We start from the raw sequence: 22,583 nt of genomic DNA on the forward strand, positions 1-22,583 counted from the left end.
CCCCCCCCCAAAAAGATAAATATTCATCTGTTTGTTCAAACTTCTATTCATCCATTACTTACTGTTGTTGCTACATTTCTGTTGACATCTTACCTACTAAGCTCTCATTGGATTACAACTACATTTCTGTTGACATCTTACCTACTAAACTCTTATTGGATTACAACCAATGCTAACAACAACACTGTACACAGGACATACGTGTCCCCATCCATCCCTGAAGGAGGACTCTCACCTGGTTGGATGCCTCCGACTCTTGCTCCTGTCGAGTCCCAGTGAGTGTTGAAACCAAAGTGTGGTCGACTGTTAATCTTCAAGGTGAGACTCACTCTGTCACTGTGACGTACCTGAGGAGGAGACACAAGGTGAAGGTGACACCTGGAGATTCGATGTGCCACGAAACCAGACCCCCCCCCCCCCACCCCTGGCACACACAGGTTCAACCCTGCACCCCCCCACACACACACACACACACACACACACACAGGTTCAACCCTGCACACACACACAGGTTCAACCCTGCACCCCCACACACACAGGTTCAACCCTGCACCCCCCCACACACACACACACACACACAGGTTCAACCTTGCACACACACGGGCAGGTTCAACCCTGTTCCACCTCCCCACCTGGTTTAAATGGTGTCTCTAGAGACAAAACCTCATCACACAATGCCTAGGGTTTACCTCCATTGTGTTCACATCCTTGAACATCCTTGTCTGTATATTATGCCTTGAATCTATTCTTCAGCTCCCAGAAACCTGCTCCTTTTACTATGTTCCAACACACTAGACGACCAGTTCTTATAGCCTTTAGCCATACCCTTACCCTACTCCTCCTCTAGTGATGAGATTTAACCCAGGCCTTACAGCCCCTAGCTCCACTCCCATTCCCCAGGTGCTCTCATCTGTTAACTTGTAACCGTAAAGCCTTTGGTTCATGTTAACATCAGAAGCCTCCTCCTAAGTTTGTTTTATTCGCTGCTTCAGCACACTCTGCCCACCCTGATAAGTCCTAGCCGTGTCAATCCTGGCTTAGGAAGACAAAAACCCTGAAATTTCCATCCTAACTATAATAACATTTTCCAACAAGATAGAACTGCCAAAGGGGCGGAGTTGCAATCTACTGCAGATCTAGCCTAGAGTTCAAATCTCATGCTATCCAGGTCTGTGCCCAAACAATTCAAGCTTCTACTTTTAAAAACGCCACCTTTTCAGAAAAAAAGTCTCTCACCGTTGCTGCTTGCTATATAGACCACCTTCTGCCCCCAGCTGTGCTCTGGACACCAGAGGTGAATTGATTTCCCCCCCATCTATCTTCAGAGCTCGTACTGTTAGGTGACCTAAACTGGGACAATCTGAACGTCCTGCAATCTAAACTAGATACTCTCAATCTTACACAAATTATCAATTACCCTACAAGGTGCAACTCCAAATCCGTAAACACGGGCACCCTCATAGATATCCTGACCAACCTGCTCTCTAAATATACCTCTACTGTCTTCAACCAGGGATCTCAGTGACCACTGCCTCATTGCCTGCATCCCGTAATGAGTCTGCAGTCAAGCGACCTCCACTCATCACTGTCAAACACTCTGAAACACTTCTGAGAGCAGGTTTTTCTAATCGACCTGGCCCGGGTCTCCTGTAAGGATATTGACCTCAACCCGTCAGTAGAGGATACCTGGTTATTCTTTAAAAGACTTCTCACCAACTTAAATAAGCATGCCCCGTTCAAAAAATGTAAAACTAGGAACAGATATAGCCCTTGGTTCACTCCAGACCTGACTGCCTCGACCAGCACAAAAACATCCTGTGTTTACTGCATTAGCATCGAATAGCCCCGCGAGATGCAACTTTTCAGGAAGTTAGGAACCAAATATACACAGGCAGTTAGGAAAGCAAAGGCTAGCCTTTTAACAGAAATTAGCATCCTGTAGCACAAACTCTGAAAAAGTTCAGGGAACCTAAAGTCCATGCAGCTGCCACTGCACTGAGAAACCGTTATACACAGGCAGTTAGAAAAGCCAAGGCTAGCTTTTTCAAGCAGAAATTTGCTTCCCTGCAACACTAACTCTAAAAAGTTCTGGGACACTGTAAAGTCCATGGAGAATAAGAACACCTCCTCCCAGCTGCCCACTGCACTGAGTCTAGGAAACACCGTCACCGCCGATAACACTACGATAGACAATTTCAATAAACATTTTTCTACGGCTGCTTTCCACCTGGCTACCCCTATACCGGTCAACAGCTCTGCATCCCCACAGCAACTAGCCCAAGCCTCCCCATTTCCCCTTCACCCAAAAAGCGGATGTTCTGAAAGAGCTGCAAAATCTGGACCCCTTACAAATCAGCCGGGCTAGACAATCTAGACCCTCTCTTTTTAAAATTATCCGCCGCAATTGTTGCAACCCCTATTACTAGCCTGTTCAACCTCTTTCATATCATCTGAGATCCCCAAAGATTGAAACCTCCCGGTCATCCCCTCTTCAAAGGGGGGAAGACACTCAAGACCCAAACTGATACAGACCTATATCTATCCTACCCTGCCTCTGGAAGGTCTTCAAAGCCAAGTCAACAGATTACCAACCATTTCGAATCTCACCGTACCTTCCCGCTATGCAATCTGGTTTCAGAGCTGGTCACGGGGTGCACCTCAGCCACGCTCAAGGTCTAAATGATATCATAAACACGCCATCGATAAGAGAACTGTGCAGCCGTATTCCTTGACCTGGCCAAGGCTTTCCGACTGTCAATTACCACATTCTTATTGGCAGACAACAGCCTTGGTTTCTCAAATGACTGCCTCACCAACTACTTCTCTGATAGAGTTCAGTGTGTAAAATCGGAGAGTCCGTTGTCCGGACCACTGGCAGTCTGTATGGGGGTGCCTCAGGGTTCAGTTATCAGCCGACTATTTCTCTCTGTATATATCAATGATGTCGCTCTGCTGCTGGTGATTCTCTGATCCACCTTGACGCAGACGACACCATTCTGTATACCTCTGGCCCTTCGTTGGACACTGTTAAATAACCTCCAGACGAGCTTCAATGCCATACAACTCTCCTTCCGTGGCCTCCAACTGCTCTTAAATGCAAGTAAAACTAAACGCATGCTCTTCAACCGATCACTGCCCGCCCGTCTAGCATCACTACTCTGGACCGTTCGGACTTAGAATATGTCTACAAATATATGTCTACCAAATACCAACTACAAATACCTAGATGTCTGGTTAGACTAAACTCTCCTTCCAGATTCACATTAAACATCTTACACATCTCCAATCCAAAATTAAATCTAGAATTGGCTTCCTATTTCGCAACAAAGCATCCTACACTCATGCTGCCAAACATACCCTCTGACCATCCTACCGACTGACCATCCTACCGATCCTCGACTTCGGTGATGTCATCTATAAAATAGCCTCCAACACTCTACTCAGCAAACTGGATGCAGTCTTTCACAATGTCATCCGTTTTGTCACCAAAGCCCCATATACTACACACCACTGCGACCTGTACGCTCACGCAGGCCCTCGCTACATATTTGTCACCAAACCCACTGGCTCCAGGTCATCTATAAGTCTATGCTAGGTAAAGCCCCGCCTTATCTCAGCTCATTGGTCACCATAGCACGCGCTCCAGCAGGTATATCTCACTGGTCACCTCCAAAGCCAATTCCTCCTTTGGCCGCCTTTCCTTCCAGTTCTCTGCTGCCAATGACTGGAACGAACTGCAAAAAATCACTGCAGCTGGAGACTCATATCTCCCTCACTAACTTTAAGCATCAGCTGTCAGAGCAGCTCACCTCTACACAGCTAATCTGTAAATAGCCCAACCAACTACCTCATCCCCAAATTTGTATTATGCTCCTTTGCACCCCAGTATCTCTACTTGCACATATATCTTCTGCAACATCTACCACTCCAGTGTAATTGCTATATTGTAATTTTTTCACCACAGTGGCCTCTTTATTGCCTTCCCTCCCTTGTCCTACCTCATGTGCAAACACTGACTTTCCTATTGTGTTATTGACTACGTTTGTTTATTCAATGTGTTACTCTGTATCGCACTGCTTTTCTTTATCTTGACCAGGTCGCAGTTGTAAATGAGAACTTGTTCTCAACTGGCCCTACCTGGGTTAAATAAAAGGTGAAATAAAAAGTTGGGTAAAACTCTGGCCCTAATTATGACAGGACGTGCTCAGAGAGAGACGGGCAGGTACAGATGATGTGTTACACAGGTAACAGACTGTTGAGCTCACCTGGACAGAGCCATTCTGTCTGACTGAGACAGGGAGGCTGGGCAGGAGAGAAGGGGGTAAGGGTTTGGGGTGGGTGGCAGGTCCAGGAACCCCTCTGGTCTTCAGGATGGAGGGCTGGGTCTGACTCCCACCGTCCTCTACTTCCTGGTTCACACTGCTCTGATTGGCTGTGGCCCAGGGCTGAGCCCTGACAGCGACCTCTGAGATAGTGACCATTTTCTGGGGGCGGGTGGGAGCAGTCTTCTCCAACTGTAGGTAGAAGACAGGGCAGAGTTTTACAGGGTCAGTCATAGTAGTACGATAGGTGTTGTTTTACAGGGTCAGTCATAGTAGTATGACAGGTGTTGTTTTACAGGGTCAGTCATAGTAGTATGATAGGTGCAGTGTAATGTGTTGTGTCCCTGGAGAAAATTAGGATGAAGTGCTTTGCTCAAGGGCACATTGACAGGTTTTTCACCTGGTCTGCTCGGGTATTGACACCAGCGACCTTTCGGTTACCGGCCCAACGCTCTAACCGCTAGGCTACCTGCCGCCCCCTCTAACCGCTAGGCTACCTGCCGCCCCCTCTAACCGCTAGGCTACCTGCCGCCCCCTCTAACCGCTAGGCTACCTGCCGCCCCCTCTAACCGCTAGGCTACCTGCCGCCCCCTCTAACCGCTAGGCTACCTGTCGCCCCTCTAACCGCTAGGCTACCTGCCGCCCCTCTAACCGCTAGGCTACTGCCGCCCCCTCTAACCGCTAGGCTACCTGCCGCCCCCTCTAACCGCTAGGCTACCTGCCGCCCCCTCTAACCGCTAGGCTACCTGCCGCCCCTCTAACCGCTAGGCTACCTGCCGCCCCTCTAACCGCTAGGCTACCTGCCGCCCTCTAACCAGGGGCTACCTGCCGCCCCTCTAACCGCTAGGCTACCTGCCGGCCCCTCTAACCGCTAGGCTACCTGCCCGGCCCTCTAACCGCTAGGCTACCTGCCCGGCCCCCTCTAACCGCTAGGCTACCTGCCGGCCCCTCTAACCGCTAGGCTACCTGCCGGCCCCTCTAACCGCTAGGCTACCTGTCGGCCCCTCTAACCACTAGGCTACCTGCCGCCCCCTCTAACCACTAGGCTACCTGCCGCCCTATATAGGGAACAGGCTGCAGGCCCAACGCTCTAACCACTAGGCTACCTGCCGCCCTATATAGGGAACAGGGTGCTGGCCCAACGCTCTAACCACTAGGCTACCTGCCGCCCCCTCTAACCACTGGGCTACCTGCCGCTCTATATAGGGAACAGGCTGCTGGCCCAACGCTCTAACCACTAGGCTACCTGCGGCCCTATATAGGGAACAGGGTGCTGGCCCAACGCTCTAACCACTAGGCTACCTGTCACTAGCACAACGCTCTAACCACTAGGCTACCTGCCGCCCTATATAGGGAACAGGGTGCTGGACCAACGCTCTAACCGCTAGGCTACCTGCCGCCCTATATAGGGAACAGGGTGCTGGCCCAACGCTCTAACCGCTAGGCTACCTGCCGCCCCCTCTAACCGCTAGGCTACCTGCCGCCCCCTCTAACCGCTAGGCTACCTGCCGCCCCCTCTAACCGCTAGGCTACCTGCCCCCTCTAACCGCTAGGCTACCTGCGGCCCCCTCTAACCGCTAGGCTACCTGCGGCCCCTCTAACCGCTAGGCTACCTGCATGGCCCCCTCTAACCGCTAGGCTACCTGCGGCCCCTCTAACCGCCAGGCTACCTGCCCCCTCTAACCGCTAGGCTACCTGCGGCCCCCTCTAACCGCTAGGCTACCTGCGGCCCCTCTAACCGCTAGGCTACCTGCGGCCCCCTCTAACCGCTAGGCTACCTGCGGCCCCTCTAACCGCTAGGCTACCTGCCGGCCCCCTCTAACCGCTAGGCTACCTGCCGGCCCCTCTAACCGCTAGGCTACCTGCCGCCCCTCTAACCACTAGGCTACCTGCCAGCCCCTCTAACCACTAGGCTACCTGCGGCCCTATATAGGGAACAGGGTGCAGGCCCAACGCTCTAACCACTAGGCTACCTGCGTCCCTATATAGGGAACAGGCTACCTGCCGCCCCCTCTAACCACTAGGCTACCTGCCGCCCCCTCTAACCACTAGGCTACCTGCCGCCCCCTCTAACCACTAGGCTACCTGCCGCCCCCTCTAACCACTAGGCTACCTGCCGCCCCCTCTAACCACTAGGCTACCTGCCGCCCTATATAGGGAACAGGCTGCAGGCCCAACGCTCTAACCACTAGGCTACCCTGCCGCCCTATACAGGAAAGAGGCTGCTGGCCCAACGCTCTAACCACTAGGCTACCTGCCGCCCCCTCTAACCACTAGGCTACCTGCCGCCCCTCTAACCACTAGGCTACCTGCCGCCCCTCTAACCACTAGGCTACCTGCCGCCCCCTCTAACCACTCAGGCTACCTGCCGCCTCCCTCTAACCACTAGGCTACCTGCCGCCCCCTCTAACCACTAGGCTACCTGCCGCCCCCTCTAACCACTAGGCTACCTGCCGCCCTATATAGGGATTAGGGTGCCATTGGGCCTCAGGCTGGGCAGTGAGTCAGCCAGCAGTCTGTTATACTACTGCATTATTCATAGGAGATGGAAGAGGATCAGGAAGCACACGGTAACAAGACCACACACACCTCTCCCTCTACATACTACCAAGGAGAACTACAAGAACACACACACCTCCTTCCACTTACTACCAAGGAGGACTACAAGTACCAAGACCACACACAATTCTCCCTCCACATACTACCAAGAAGAACTACAAGTACCAAGACCACCCACACACTACCAGGGAGAACTACAAGTACAAAGACCACAAACACCTCTCCCTCCACTTACTACCAAGGAGAACTACAAGTACCAAGCACACATTGAAGGGAGGCAGTAGTATTTAGATACAGACAGTGAACACGGGAGCATCCAATCACAAGAGACGTAGTGTACAACCTGCAGAAGAACTGAATAATACTGAAACACACTGTACAAATGAAGGGGGCATTAGTCACAGAGACAGAGGAGGGGGGACAGAGGGAGGGAGGGACAGAGGGAGGGGGCATTAGTCACAGAGAGACAGAGGGAGGGGGACAGAGGTACTGAAACACACTGTACAAATGAAGGGGGCATTAATCACAGAGAGACAGAGGAGGGGGACAGAGGGAGGGGGGATAGAGGGAGGGAGGGACAGAGGGAGGGAGGGACAGAGGTACTGAAACACACTGTACAAATTAAAGGGGCATTAGTCACAGAGACAGAGGGAGGGAGAGACAGAGGGAGGGGGCATTAGTCACACAGAGACAGAGGGAGGGGGACAGAGGGAGGGGGACAGAGGTACTGAAACACTGTACAGATGAAGGGGCATTAGTCACACAGAGACAGAAAGAGGGAGAGACGGGGAGGGTGGGGGCCAGAGGCATTCCTCACATTGTAGAGCCTGGGTAGCGAGGACACTCTGGAGGACTTGGCTCCAAACGGTCGGGGGTGAAGCCGGCAGAGAGGCAGGACGAAGAGCCCTCAGACCGGCGGTATCCCCTGGGAGAGAGGCAGATGCCCCTCCCCTTCCTCTTCCTCCCGGAGCCCTGGAGCTGTACCTGTAGAGGGAAGCTCCTGCTGCTGGGGAGCTGAGACATGACCCGGGGCTCCCACCGAGGTCAGGGACTCTACAGTAGAGAGGAGGGCGTGGTCTGGGATGTCCATGGAGGCACAGGGGCCGGTTCCGCTGGTTAGGTTAGAGCCGGTACCGCTGGTTAGGTTAGAGCCGGTACCGTTCACCGGGTCAGAGGTAGTTAGAGAAGAACTGGTACCAATAGTAAGACTGGAGCTAGATCCAGGGAGGGTCGTCGGGATCCCGTTTGAGAGCAAGGAGACGTTGTGGTCTCGTCCAGTGGAGATGAAGAGAGCTGGGCTAGAGATGGTCTGGGAGGAGATGGGAGAGGCAGAGTTGGGGAAAGTGACCAATCCTCCAGCTCCGTCTGGCTCTACCGGTGTGTGACTCCTCCCCCCTAGGACGAGGGGCTCTGATTGGGGCACGGCTCCGGGTCCCTGGAGGGTTACGCTGGGGGCGGTGAAGGGTTCCGACGCTACGGGGCTATAGGGTGACTCCACGGAGGAGCTGTGGGCCAGCGGAGCTCTGGTGTGGGGTCGTAGCACCAGGGAACCCTCCTTGAACGAGCTGGACGGAGAGACCTTGTGGCCATTGCTGCATAGGGACTCCTCATCCTCTTCCCTGTGATACCAGATGAAGAGAGGAAACATATGAATAGTGATGATCATGTCACAGCAGAATGGGTGGGCATACACACACACACACACATCCACATACACCCACACACACACACCCACACTACTATAAAGTGATTTAACATTTACATTTAAGTCATTTAGCAGACGCTCTTATCCAGAGCGACTTACAAATTGGTGCGTTCACCTTATGACATCCAGTGGAACTGCCACTTTACAATAGTGCATCTAAATCTTTTAAGGGGGTGGTGAGAAGAGTTACTTTATCCTATCTAGGTATTCCTTAAAGAGGTGGGGTTTCAGGTGTCTCGGAAGGTGGTGATTGGCTCCGCTGTCTGGCGTCGTGAGGGGAGTTTGTTCCACCATTGGGGGGCCAGAGCAGCGGAACAGTTTTTGACTGGGCTGAGGCGGGAACTGTGCTTCCTCAGTGGTAGGGAGGCGAGCAGGCCAGAGGTGGATGAACGCAGTGCCCTTGTTTGGAGTGTAGGGCCTGATCAGAGCCTGGGTACTGGTGCCGTTCCCCTCACAGCTCCGTGAAGCAAGCACCATGGTCTTGTAGCGGATGCGACTTCAACTGGAAGCCAGTGGAGAGGCGGAGGAGCGGGTGACGTGAGAACTTGGGAAGGTTGAGACACCAGACGGGCTGCGGCGTTCTGGATGAGTTGTAGGGGTTTAATGGCACGAGGCAGGGAGCCCAGCCAACTATCGAGTTGCAGTAATCCAGGCCAGGAGATGACAAGTGCCTGGATTAGGACCTGCGCTTCCTCTGTGAGGCAGGGGTCGTACTCTGCGGATGTTGTAGAGCATGAACCTACAGGAACGGGCCACCCGCCTTGATGTTGTTGAGAACGACAGGGTGTTGTCAGGATCACGCCCAAAGGTTCTTAGCGCTCTGGGAGGAGGAGGACACAATGGAGTTGTCAACCGTGATGGCATGAGATCATGGAACAGGCAGTCCTTCCCCGGGAGGAAGAGCAGCTCCCGTCTTGCCGAGTTCAGCTTGGGGTGGTGATCCGTCATCCCACACTGATATGTCTGCCAGACATGCAGAGATGCGATTCGCCACCTGGTCGTCAGAAGGGGAAAGGAGAAAGATTAATTGTGTGTCGTCTGCATAGCAATGATAGGAGAGACCATGTGAGGTTATGACAGAGCCAAGTGACTTGGTGTATAGCGAGAATAGGAGAGGGCCTAGAACAGAGCCCTGGGGACGCCAGTAGTGAGAGCGCGTGGTGAGGAGACAGATTCTCGCACGCCACCTGGTAGGAGCGACCTGTCAGGTAGGACGCAATCCAGCGTGGGCGGGCCGCGCCGAGATGCCCAACTCGGAGAGGTGGAGAGGAGGATCTGATGGTTCACAGTATCGAAGGGCCGATAGAGTCTAGAAGGATGAGAGCAGAGGAGAGAGTTAAGCTTTAGCAGTGCGGAGCGCCTCCGTGATACAGAGAGAGCAGTCTCAGTTGAATGACTAGTCTTGAAACCTGACTGATTTGGATCAAGAAGGTCATTCTGAGAGAGATGGCGGAGAGCTGGCCAAGGGCGGCACGTTCAAGAGTTTTGGAGAGAAAAGAAAAGAAGGGATACTGGTCTGTAGTTGTTGACATCGGAGGGATCGAGTGTAGGTTTTTCAGAAAGTGCAACTCTCGCTCTCTTGAAGACGGGAGGGAGCGGCCAGCGGTCAGGGATGAGTTGATGGCGAGGTGAGGTAAGGGGAGAAGGTCACGGAAATGGTCTGGAGAGAGAGGAGGGATAGGGGTCAGCGGGCAGGTTGTTGGGCGGCCGGCCGTCACAGGCGGATTTCATCTGGGAGAGGGGAGAAAGAGGTCAGAGCACGGGGTAGGGCAGTGTGGGCAGAACCCAGCGGTGTCGTTTGACTTAGCAAGCGAGGATCGGATGTCGTCGACCTTCTTTTCAAAATGGTTGACGAAGTCATCTGCAGAGAGGGAGGGGGGGTTCAGGAGTGGGGAAGGTGGCAAAGAGCTTCCTAGGGTTAAGAGGCTGATGCTTGGAATTTAGAGTGGTAGAAAGTGGCTTTAGCAGCAGAGACAGAAGAGGAAAATGTAGAGAGGAGGGGTAAGAAAGGATGCTGGGTCCGCAGGGAGACGAGTTTTCTCCATTTCCGCTCGGCTGCCCGGAGCCCCTGTTCTGTGAGCTCGCAATGGAGTCGGCGAGCCACGGGGCCGGAGGAGGACCGAGCCGGCCTGGAGGATAGGGGACATAGAGAGTCAAAGGATGCAGAAAGGAGGAGAGGAGGGTTGGGAGGCAGAATCAGGAGATAGGTTGGAGAAGGTTTGAGCAGAGGAAGAGATGATAGGATGGAAGGAGAGTAGCGGGAGAGAGCGGCGAAGGTTGGGACGGCGCGATACCATCCAGTAGGGGCAGTGTGGAAGTGTTGGCCATCAGGACGATGTTATCCCTCTTTAAGTCTGTCTTCCATGTCCGTCCCCTTACCGGTCCTCTTGCAGACTCTTGAGCGTCCCGACTGTACCGACCCCTGGGTGGCCATCAGGACGATGTTATCCCTCTCCTGCATCTTCCTCCGCAGGTCACAGGTAGACCTGTGCCGCCCCGGAGCTTCCACTCGGTCAGGTCCTGACAGGAGGTAGGGAAACACTTAAAAACAAGATGAATCACGACAGAGACAAGAACTGCTGTTGAATTCATTTGTAGCGGCAACAATTAACCCGGTGAACCTCCAGGAGTGTGGTTTTTAAACACCAATTAACCCAGTGTGGTTTTAGACCTCAGACCTCCGGGGTGTGGTTTTAAACACCAATTAAGTTTTTGCAAACACCAATTAACCCAGAAGACCTCCAGAGGGTGTGGTTTTTAAACAGACCTCCAGGGGGTGTGGTTTTAAACACCAATTACCCAGTGAAGACCTCCAGGGTGTGGTTTTAAACACCAATTAACCCAGTGAAGACCTCAGGGGGTGTGGTTTTAAACACCAATTAACCCAGTGAAGACCTCCAGGGGTGTGGTTTTAAACACCAATTAACCCAGTGAAGACCTCCAGAGGTGTGGTTTTAAAACGCAATTAACCCAGTGAAGACCTCCAGGGGGTGTGGTTTTAAACACCAATTAACCCAGTGAGCCCTCAGTTTTACCTCAGGCAATTAACCCAGTGACCTCCAGGGGGTGTGGTTTTCAATTAACCGGTGAAGACCTCCAGGGGGTGGTGGTTTTAAACACCAATTACCTAGTCAGGGCGGAACAGGTGAAGACCTGACCAGGGGGTGACTAGTTCTACGGTCAGGAGTTCTAAGGCGGGACAGGTGACTAGTCAGGGCGGGAAGGTGACTAGTTCTACCCAGGGATGGTTTTCCGGTCGGGGCGGGACAGGTGACTAGTTCTAAGGCCCAGGTGACTAGTTCCCGGTCAGGGGGCGGGACAGGTGACTAGTTCTGCCGGTCGGGGCGGGACAGGTGACTAGTTCCCGGTCAGGCGGGACAGGTGACTAGTTCTACCGGTCAGGGGCGGGGACAGGTGACCTCGGGGCGGGACGGGTGACTAGTTCAGGGGGCGAGGACAGGTGGTTCTTCAGGGCGGGACAGGTGACTAGTTCTACCGGTCAGGGCGGGACAGGTGACTAGTTCTACGGTCAGGCGGGACAGGGAGTTCTGGTCAGGGCGGGACAGGTGACTAGTTCTACCGGTCAGGGAGTTCTGCGGTCAGGCGGGACAGGTGACTAGTTCTACCGGTCAGGGCAGGACAGGTGACTAGTTCTCGGTCAGGGGCGGGACAGGTCAGTTCTACCGGTCAGGGCGGGACAGGTGACTAGTTCTACCGGTCAGGATGGGACAGGTGACTAGTCAGGATGGGACAGGTGACTAGTTCTACCGGTCAGGATGGGACAGGTGACTAGTTCTACTGGTCAGGATGGGACAGGTAATGGATGCAAGTGTGTGTGGACTCACGTTGTGCCCATGGCCTCACTCACCGTGGACCGGGCTCTGACCATCTGCAGCTGGTCTTGGCTCACGGCGCAGGGCTCAGCTCCATGCCACCCTCAGAAACCTGGCGCACCACTTGCGTGGCGGCAGGGAACCGCCTGATATCATTCAATGATTTGCTCCTGTTGTCGTGAAGAGAGCAAAGGAGACGAGAGAGAGAAAGTGAAAGGCAGGCGAGAGAGAACACTGCAGATTGATTATCAGGATGTCATCGTATATTACATTGTCAACATTCCACCAAGCCAGCAGACTGCGCCCGTGCCAAGCCAAGCCAGCGGCAGACTGCGCCGTGCCAAGCCAAGCCAGCAGACTGCGCCGTGCCAAGCCAAGCCAGCAGACTGCGCCCGTGCCAAGCCAAGCCAGCAGACTGCGCCCGTGCCAAGCCAAGCCAGCAGACTTGCCAAGCCAGCGAACTGCGCGTGCCAAGCCAGCAGACTCGCCGTGCCAAGCCAAGCCAGCCAGCAGACTGTGCCGTGCCAAGCCAGCCAGCCAAGACTGCGCGTAGCCAAGCCAGCCAGCAGACTGTGCCGTGCCAGGGCTGCCCAGTAGGGTGGGTGGGGTGGGGGGCATAGAGCCAAGCAAGCCCAGCAGGGGTAGGGCCGTTAACTCACCATATCCATCCTGGGTTTACCTCCAAGTTTCTACAGGAACCAGAGAAAGACCAGACCACTGTACACTCAGATACATGCCATTTAGCAGAGAAAGAACCAAAGACCACTGTACACTCAGATACATGCCATTTTAGCAGAGATCCAGACCACTGTACACTCAGATACATGCCATTTAACCAGGAAGACCAGACCACTGTACACTCAGATACATGCCATTTAGCAGAGAAAGACCAGACCACTGTACACTCAGATACATGCCATTTAGCAGAGAAAGACCAGACCACTGTACACTCAGATACATGCCATTTAGCAGAGAAAGACCAGACCACTGTACACTCAGACACATGCCATTTAGCAGATCCATTTATTCAAATCACCTCACTATTTTTATTTAACCAGGTAGGCCAGTTGAGAACAAGTTCTCATTTGCAACTGCGACCTGGCCAAGATAAACAAAGCAGTTCAACACAGAGTTACATGGAGTAAACATACAAAAGAAAATATACCTTACATTATTTTTTCCTCCCCAGTACTGGTGACACCAGCGGAAACTGAACCCACAGCCCTGGTATTGGAGTACTGAACCCACAGCCCTGGTATTGCCAAGTGCCATGGTCTACCAACTGAGCCACACACACACCACGAGATATACCCGCTCTCTAGAACCCACTTTAGAAGGCCGTAGCAGTGAACACTAGTGTCACCACGATCCCAGGTTCAGTATCGATAGCAGTGAACACTAACGTTACCACGATCCCAGGTTCAGTATCCCGATAGCAGTGAACACCTAGTGTCCACGATCCCAGGTTCAGTATCCCGATAGCAGTGTCACCACGATCCCAGGTTCAGTATCCCGACAGCAGTGTCACCACGATCCCAGCTTCAGTATCCGATAGCAGTGAACACTAACGTTACCACGTCCAGGTTCAGTATCCCGACAGCAGTGTCACCACGATCCCCAGGTTCAGTATCCGATAGCAGTGTCACCACGATCCAGGTTCAGTATCCCGATGGCAGTGAACACTAACGTGCACGATCCCAGGTTCAGTATCCCGACAGCAGTGTTACCACGATCCCAGGTTCAGTATCCCGACAGCAGTGTTACCACGATCCTGGGTTCAGTATCCCGGTAGCAGTGTCACCACGATCCCAGGTTCAGTATCCCGCCAGCAGTGTCACCCACGATCCCAGGTTCAGTATCCCGGCAGCAGTGTCACCCACGATCCCGGGTTCAGTATCCCGACAGCAGTGTTACCCACGATCCCAGGTTCAGTATCCGACAGCAGTGTTACCACGATCCCAGGTTCAGTATCCCGACAGCAGTGTCACCACGATCCTAGGTTCAGTATCCCGATAGCAGTGTCTTACGATCCCAGGTTCAGTATCCCGACAGCAGTGTTACCACGATCCCAGGTTCAGTATCCCGACAGCAGTGTTACCACGATCCCAGGTTCAGTATCCCGACAGCAGTGTCACCACGATCCCAGGTTCAGTATCCCGACAGCAGTGTTACCCGCGATCCCAGGTTCGGTATCCGACAGCAGTGTTACGATCCCAGGTTGTGTATCCACAGCAGTGTCCCACGATCCCAGGTTCAGTATCCCGATAGCAGTGTCACCCACGATCCCAGGTTCAGTATCCGATAGCAGTGAACACTAACGTTACCCACGATCCTAGGTTCAGTATCCCGACAGCAGTGTTACCACGATCCCAGGTTCAGTATCCCGACAGCAGTGTTACACGATCCCAGGTTCAGTATCCCCCTGGTGTCACCACGATCCCAGGTTCAGTATCCCGACAGCAGTGTCCCACGATCCCAGGTTCAGTATCCCGACAGCAGTGTCACCCACGATCCCAGGTTCAGTATCCCGACAGCAGTGTCCACGATCCCAGGTTCAGTATCCCGACAGCAGTGTTACCACGATCAGGTTCAGTATCCCGATAGCAGTGTCTACGATCCCAGGTTCAGTATCCCGACAGCAGTGTTACCACGATCCCAGGTTCAGTATCCCGATAGCAGTGTCACCACGATCCCAGGTTCAGTATCGACAGCAGTGTTACCACGATCCCAGGTTCAGTATCCCGACAGCAGTACCACGATCCCAGGTTTCAGTATCCCGACAGCAGTGTTACCCGATCCCAGGTTCAGTATCCCGATAGCAGTGTTACCTGATCCAGGTTCAATAATCCGACAGCAGTGTTACCACGATCCCAGAGTTCAGTATCGACAGCAGTGTTACCACGATCCCAGGTTCTAAGTATCCCGACAGCAGTGTTACACCACGATCCAGGTTCAGTATCCCGATAGCAGATACCATGACAACATCTGCCAAAAAGTCAATAATGTCCTCGATCAAGTGGGTATAATATAATATAATATATATATTAATAATAATAATAATAAAATACAATATCATTCAAATTAAACATTGTAATGTTGCATCAATCAACAATTAGTGCGAGCTTTAGTAACTAAATAAAATACATAAAAATGTCATTTATTTAAGTAAATCTCCTTGGATACATCTTGATTTACCCAGGTCTAGTCTAATAGAGAGGAATAGATATTCAACAGGAGAATAGACATTCAACAGGAGTGTGATGGCATGGAGTTATTGAGCTTGTTTGGCTGATTTCAGGACTACAGTTTATTCCATTTAGGACTTATTTTATTGTACTGATCCAACATTTGCATTTAAGAAGCAATATATATTTTTATGAAAGTGATACCCATGACCTCATTCATGCAGAGTCACAACCTTCAGTAATGATGATCTTGACTGGGAGGCGTGGGGACTTTTTAGTGACTATCAGCTTTGTAAAATCAGCAATATTTTGAATTATGGTTTGCATATTATAAACAGACAAAGGTACGGTAGTGAATTGATGTTGGTTTCAGCTGTAAGCTAACAAGGAATGTTAGCCTACAAAGCTATCGATACCTTCCTGCATTGGAAAGTGTTTTAGACATTGTTTGCGAACATAAAACTGTTTCAACATTTCTACACGGCCTTGTTGAATTAATTCAAGTGTGTTAGCTTCTGTGCAGGATAAGTGGAGTGCAGCCCAGACCCAGTGGTTCCTCAGCCCCGATGGCCAGTGGTTCCTCAGCCCAGACCAGTGGTTCCTCAGCCCAGACCCAGTGGTTCCTCCTTAGACCCAAGTGGTTCCTCAGCCCAGACTCCCAGTGGGTTCAGGACAGACTCCAGTGGTTCCTCAGGACAGACTCCCAGTGGTTCCTCAGCCCAGACTCAGTGGTTCCTCAGCCCAGACTCAGTGGTTCCTCAGCCCAGACTCAGTGGTTCCTCAGGACAGACTCAGTGGTTCCTCAGGACAGACTCAGTGGTTCCTCAGCCCAGACTCAGTGGTTCCTCAGGACAGACCCAGTGGTTCCTCAGGACAGACTCCCAGTGGTTCCTCAGGACAGACTCCCAGTGGTTCCTCAGCCCAGACTCAGTGGTTCCTCAGGACAGACTCCCAGTGGTTCCTCAGCCCAGACCCAGTGGTTCCTCAGCCCAGACCCAGTGGTTCCTCAGCCCAGACTCAGTGGTTCCTCAGCCCAGACTCCCAGTGGTTCCTCAGCCCAGACTCCCAGTGGTTCCTCAGCCCAGACTCCCAGTGGTTCCTCAGCCCCAGACTCCCAGTGGTTCCTCAGCCCAGACTCAGTGGTTCCCTCAGCCCAGACCCAGTGGTTCTCAGGACAGACCCAGTGGTTCCTCAGGACAGACTCCCAGTGGTTCCTCAGGACAGACTCCCAGTGGTTCCTCAGGACAGGCTCCCAGTGGTTTCTCCAGGACCCAGACTCCCAGTGGTTTCCTCAGGACAGACACCCAGTGGTTCCTCCAGGACAGACTCCCAGTGGTTCCTCAGGACAGACTCCCAGTGGTTCCTCAGGACAGACTCAGTGGTTCCTCAGGACAGACTCCCAGTGGTTCCTCAGGACAGACTCCCAGTGGTTCCTCAGGACAGACTCCCAGTGGTTCCTCAGGACAGACTCCCAGTGGTTCCTCAGGACAGACTCCCAGTGGTTCCTCAGGACAGACTCCCAGTGGTTCCTCAGGACAGACTCCCAGTGGTTCCTCAGGACAGACTCCCAGTGGTTCCTCAGGACAGACTCCCAGTGGTTCCTCAGGACAGACCCCAGTGGTTTCCTCAGGACAGACTCCCAGTGGTTCCCTCAGGACAGACTCCCAGTGGTTCCTCAGGACAGACTCCCAGTGGTTCCTCAGGACAGACTCCCAGTGGTTCCTCAGGACAGACTCCCAGTGGTTCCTCAGGACAGACTCCCAGTGGTTCCTCAGGACAGACTCCCAGTGGTTCCTCAGGACAGACTCCCAGTGGTTCCTCAGGACAGACTCCCAGTGGTTCCTTTTTCCCTCAGGACAGACTCCCAGTGGTTCCTCCAGGACAGACTCCCAGTGGTTCCTTCAGGACAGACTCCCAGTGGTTCCTTTAGGACAGACTCCCAGTGGTTCCTCAGGACAGACTCCCAGTGGTTCCTCAGGACAGACTCCCAGTGGTTCCTCAGGACAGACTCCCAGTGGTTCCTCAGGACAGACTCCCAGTGGTTCCTCAGGACAGACTCCCAGTGGTTCCTTTAGGACAGACTCCCAGTGGTTCCTTTAGGACAGACTCCCAGTGGTTCCTTTAGGACAGACTCCCAGTGGTTCCTTAAGGACAGACCCCCAGTGGTTCTTTTAGACAGACTCCCAGTGGTTCCTTTAGGACAGACTCCCCTTTAGGACAGACTCAGTGGTTCCTTTAGGACAGACTCCCAGTGGTTCCTCAGGACAGACTCCCAGTGGTTCCTTTAGGACAGACTCCCAGTGGTTCCTTTAGGACAGACTCCCAGTGGTTCCTTTAGGACAGACTCCCAGTGGTTCCTTTAGGACAGACTCCCAGTGGTTCCTTTAGGACAGACTCCCAGTGGTTCCTTTAGGACAGACTCCCAGTGGTTCCTTTAGGACAGACTCCCAGTGGTTCCTCAGGACAGACTCCCAGTGGTTCCTCCCAGGACAGACTCCCAGTGGTTCCTTTAGGACAGACTCCCAGTGGTTCCTCAGGACAGACTCCCAGTGGTTCCTTTAGGACAGACTCCCAGTGGTTCCTTTAGGACAGACTCCCAGTGGTTCCTTTAGGACAGACTCCCAGTGGTTCCTTTAGGACAGACTCCCAGTGGTTCCTTTAGGACAGACTCCCAGTGGTTCCTTGGACAGACTCCCAGTGGTTCCCTTTAGGACAGACTCCCAGTGGTTCCTCAGGACAGACTCCCAGTGGTTCCTCAGGACAGACTCCCAGTGGTTCCTTTAGGACAGACTCCCAGTGGTTCCTTCAGGACAGACTCCCAGTGGTTCCTAGGACAGAGGGTCAGTGTGAGAGAGGAGTCCAGTATCAGGACAGACTAGGGTCAGTGTGAGAGAGGAGATAACATGAAGCAGTCCAGGCTCCCAGTGGTTCCTCAGGATAGACTAGAGATAACAATGAGGAAGTGAAACAGTGAAGGGACTCTAGCTATAAAGGAGACATCGGCTGCGCTGACAGACAGATCCTTTCAATCATTAGAAGTCAGACACATTTGATAGAAATTCCGAAAGTAACAAATTCTAGTACAGAACCCGTTTCTCATGTTCTAGAATTTATTTTAAAAACATACCGAAGTTTCAGTATACCGTGCAACACTAGTGAAAGCTCTAATTACAACAAGGACGGAATCCGAACTATCCAAATTCACACCGGGCCGCGACCGACGTAGATCAAGCAAGGACACCGTCCAAACCATTCATATTACACGGCCGCGACTGACGCAATAACATTCATCACACTAACGCCAAATACTTTATTTTTAAAGACCATGTCGTTTTATTGACCCACTGTTACATTGTTAGTTTGGTACATCACAGTTCAAATCTGAAATCTAAAACCCCATTTCATTTTCTTGGAGGCTTCTTTTGACCTGAAGCCATTATGAATAGGATGCATAGGATGCAAGTCCAACGCTCTAACCCACTAGACTACCCTACCGACCCGATGCCGTGTGTGTGGGAGACGGAGAGATCGTCATAACTACAACGTCAACAATACACCTTTAGCATTAAAACACTTCTCAATAAAGGCTTCATATAAAATGTTTACAGCCTCAATCACTTTGGTAGCACATCTACAGGGCAATATTATTTGCACATGATGATTATGGGCAAGCACGTAGCTTACATTTCTTTTTAAACAAAGGACTCCAGTCCTGCCCTTCGCAGTAGATTTTAACGGAAGGCTCGGTCCCTGCCGATATGACAAAGGTGATAAGCTTGTCGCAGCTCGTTTAAAAAGCTATAAATTGTCACAATGACGTGGTTTAAAAGTAGGCTTGGGGTATTTGGATATAGCTAGGAATTATTTCTCAAATAGCGTTAAAACTACTTGAAATTAATACATTTGAATATTAGATAAAGTATAATAATTAGTATAATATTACTTTAAGTAAATACTTGCAGTCAACTTCTACAATATGTTAGGAGATAAAGATGGCGTTCGTTTTACCGGTCACAATGGTTCCATTATGACGCTTGCGATAGTCCCCAGTCATGTGATGTTGAGGCCGAGCGTTGAGTCTCACTGTAGTGCAGAACGCGCCAGGTGATCTAATTACAGGATGGAATTCACACCTAAATCTTTGCCAGAGATAACTAATAAGAGAGAAAAGTTACACGAGGTGTGGGTCTAAAAGCCCACGTTCTATGATAGTACTTGGAACATTGCTCAGGGATTGATCTTGCAACATTTCAGGTTTACAAGTCCAACGCTCTAACCACTAGGCAAAGGACTATTTGACCTACTCATTCAAGGGTTTTCTTTATTTTTACTATTTTTCTACATTAAGAATAATAGTGAAGACGACAAAACTATGAAATAACATTGAATCATAGTGTAAAAAAAAGTGTTAAATAAATCCATTTATATTTAGATTCTTCAAAGTCGCCACCCTTTGCCTTGATGACAGCTTTGCACGCTCCTGGCATTCTCTCAACCAGCTTCACCTGGAATGCTTTTTTTGCAACAGTCTTGAGTTCCCAAATATGCTGAGCAGTTGTTGGCTGCTTTTCCTTCACTCTGCTGTCCAACTCACCCCAAACCATCTCAATTGGGTTGAGGTCGGGGGGGGATTGTGGAGGCCAAGTCATCTGATGCAGCACTCCCATCACTCTCCATCTTGGTCAAATAGCTCTTACACAGCCTGGACGTGTGTTGGGTCATTGTCCTGCTGAAAAACAAATGATTGTCCCACTAGCCCAAACCAGATGGGATGGCGTTTCGCTGTGGTAGCCATGCTGCTTACGTGTGCCTTGAATTCTAAATAAATCACGGACTGTCACCAGCAAAGCAGCCTCGCACCATCACGCCTCCTCCGCCTGGGGAACCACACACCTCCACCTGCTTGGTGGGAACCACACACCATCACGCCTCCTTCTCCATGCTCACGGTGGGAACCACACACCATCCGCCTCCTCCTCCATGTTCAAATCCATGCTTCACGGCTCTGTGTCTCAGAGACATGGCGGTTGGAACAACAAACACAAAGTCAACTTTGGACTCCGATCAATGGACAGATTTTCACCGGTCGTGTTCTTTTGGCCCAAGCAAGTCTCTTCTTATTGGTTTTGGCCCCAAGCAAGTCTCTTCTTATTGGTTTCCTTTCGCGAGTGTTTCTTTAGAGCAATTCAACCATGAAGGCCTGATTCACACAGTCTCCTATGAACAGTTGAGCTTGAGGATGTGTCTGTTACTTGAACTCTGAAGCATTTATTTGGGCTGCAATCTGAGGTAGGTGCTCTAATGAACTTATCCTCTGCAGCAGAGGTAATCTGGGACTCCCTTTTCCTGTGGCGGTCCTCATGAGAGCCAGTTTCATCATAGTGCTTGATGGTGTTTGCGACTGCACTTGAAGAAACTTTCAAAGTTCAGATAGACTGACCTTCATGTCTTAAAGTAATGGACTGTTGTTTCTCTTTGCTTATTTTGAACTGTTGATATAATATGGACTTGGTCTTTTAGCCCTATTTGGCATCTTCTGTATATCACCCACTACCTTGTCACAACACAACTGATTGGCTCAAATGCATCAAGGAAAGAAATTGCGGAATTAACTTAAGTCATAGCTGTTAATTGAAATGCATTCAGGTGACTACCCCATAAAACTGGTTGAGAGAATGCCAAGAGGTGTGTAAAGCTGTCAAGGCAAGGTGGCTACTTTGAAGAATCACAAATATATTTTAATTTGTTTAACACTTTGCTTACTACATGATTCCATGTGTTATTTCATCGTTGTCTTAACTATTATTGTACAATATAACAAATAGTAAAAAATAAAATTAAAACCTTGAATGAGTAGGTGTCCAAACTTTTGACTTGGTGCTGTATATCAACATATTCAATTATTACTTTATTCTGCTGTGTAACTACTGTAAACAAATTAAGAAGACAAAACTAGAAAGTAAACAGCTGTAAATATGAGGTTATTTTATCCTTCCAAAAGGGTGATATTATTTTTTAAGTTTTAAAAATGCAAACGCCTTAAAAATGTATCAAAATGCTCTGTGGTTAGTTAATTTAGTAGCCTATTAACTACCTGGCTAAGTGGTTAGCTACCTGGCTAAGTGGTTGCTACCTGGCTAAGTGATTAGCTACCTGGCTAAGTGGTTAGCTAATTTAATAGCTGGTGCTACTCAGCAAGTGGTTAACTAATTTAATAGCTAAAGTTAGCCACCTACCTTAGCTATGGTTAACTAATTTAATAGCTGGTGCTACCTAGCTAAGTAGTTAGCTAGTTAGCTACCTACCTAGCTAAGTAGTTAGCTAATTTAATAGCTATTTAGCACCTACTAGCTAAGTGTTAGCTAATTTAGTAGCTAGTTAGCTACCTACCTAGCTAAGTGGTTAGCTAATTTAATATTTAATAGCTATTTAGCTACCTACCTAGCTAAGTGGTTAGCTAATTTAGTAGCTATTTAGCTACCTACCTAGCTAAGTGGTTAGCTAATTTAGCAGCTAGTTGGCTACCTCTAGCTAAGGTTAGCTAATTTGGAATAGCCAGTTAGCTACCTAACAGTGGTTTGTTAGCTACCTACCTAGCTAAGTGGTTAGCTAATTTAATAGCTGTTTAGCTACCTACCTGAGCTAAGTGGTTTAGCTAATTTAGTAGCTAGTTAGCTACCTACCTGGCTAAGTGGTTAGCTAATTTAGTAGCTAGTTAGCTACCCCAGCTTTTAGTGGTTAGCTTCTTCCAAAAATCAAGCTTTGCGTGATAACAGATAATCCCCTCCTGATTAGAAATGTTTGCAATGCGTCCGTTAGCATTCTCTCTAGGATTTTACATGTAGTGGTTAGCATTGCTAACTCGGATTACAGAGGCTCAGTGGAGTTTGAAAATGGCAGCCCTTGTGTTCAGTGCCGGTATTACTGAATATCTCTAGGATGGATCAAGGTCGCAGTATGAAGACATGACAATCTGGAT

At 50.7% G+C, this 22,583-nt stretch overlaps 1 pseudogene; it reads right to left on the reverse strand.

Annotated features, from left to right (window-relative positions):
- Positions 1–235: 235 nt before the first annotated feature.
- LOC135566839 (uncharacterized) lies at positions 236–12,475 on the reverse strand (annotated as a pseudogene).
- Between the last annotated feature and the right edge of the window lie 10,108 nt (positions 12,476–22,583).

This window comes from Oncorhynchus nerka, unplaced genomic scaffold (assembly GCF_034236695.1).
Source record: "Oncorhynchus nerka isolate Pitt River unplaced genomic scaffold, Oner_Uvic_2.0 unplaced_scaffold_3133, whole genome shotgun sequence".
In the NCBI taxonomy this organism is placed as follows: domain Eukaryota; kingdom Metazoa; phylum Chordata; class Actinopteri; order Salmoniformes; family Salmonidae; genus Oncorhynchus; species Oncorhynchus nerka.